A 660-nucleotide genomic window follows, 5' to 3' on the forward strand; every position below is an offset into this window, starting at 1 on the left:
ATTTTTACCCTCAAATCTACCCTCAGTAAAACTTAATGACAAAGTGAAAACATGTTTTTAGTGTCACAGTACACTCCCATGATGGGACTGATTTAAAACCCAGAAACATGCCTTTTCCCCTCAGACTGTTGTCAGCTGCGTGACTGCAGAATATAACCGGGAACAGCTATGGTTGGCCAATGAATCCCTCGTGACCCAGCTGCAGGCGAGGATCAGAGGTTACCTGGTCAGGAAAAAGCACGCCCAAAGAATGGAGTATTTACGCCAACAAGAACCACATGTTGTCAAATTGCAGGTAGTGTGTGGCTCCACTGTGAACCTGTGAATAATGACTAATGTCAGATTTAAAATTTACTTTACAAACAGTATACTGACTATGCATTTTGATGTTTACATCATTTGTATAACTGATGTAAAACACACAACTTTCAGTATGCTTCCATGTATATTTTTGATAATGTTTTTCCCCTGCAGGCTTGCTGGAAGGGTCACAAACAAAGGAAAATGTACAAAGACAGAATGAATTTGCTTCAGAAAAATGTTTCTTCTGTTGTCAAGGTAATAAATCTATTAAAAAAAAAAAAGAATCACTTACTGAGTGAATAGACAAGTGTAAAGCTATGTGCCCCTTTCTTTCTTGTAAATGTCTCTGAAAATCAT

At 37.9% G+C, this 660-nt stretch overlaps 1 long non-coding RNA gene across 1 annotated transcript; it reads left to right on the forward strand.

The window, feature by feature from the left end:
- The first annotated feature begins 89 nt into the window (after positions 1 to 89).
- Positions 90 to 505, forward strand: LOC147820161 (uncharacterized). Its single transcript, XR_015437527.1, has 2 exons — positions 90 to 295; positions 475 to 505. It is a non-coding gene; the product is annotated as an uncharacterized LOC147820161 (long non-coding RNA).
- The last annotated feature ends 155 nt before the right edge of the window (positions 506 to 660 follow it).

This window comes from Seriola lalandi, unplaced genomic scaffold, assembly GCF_002814215.2.
Source record: "Seriola lalandi dorsalis isolate HSWRI2012SDOR001 ecotype SW California unplaced genomic scaffold, Sedor1 jcf7180001982962, whole genome shotgun sequence".
Lineage (NCBI taxonomy): Eukaryota > Metazoa > Chordata > Actinopteri > Carangiformes > Carangidae > Seriola > Seriola lalandi.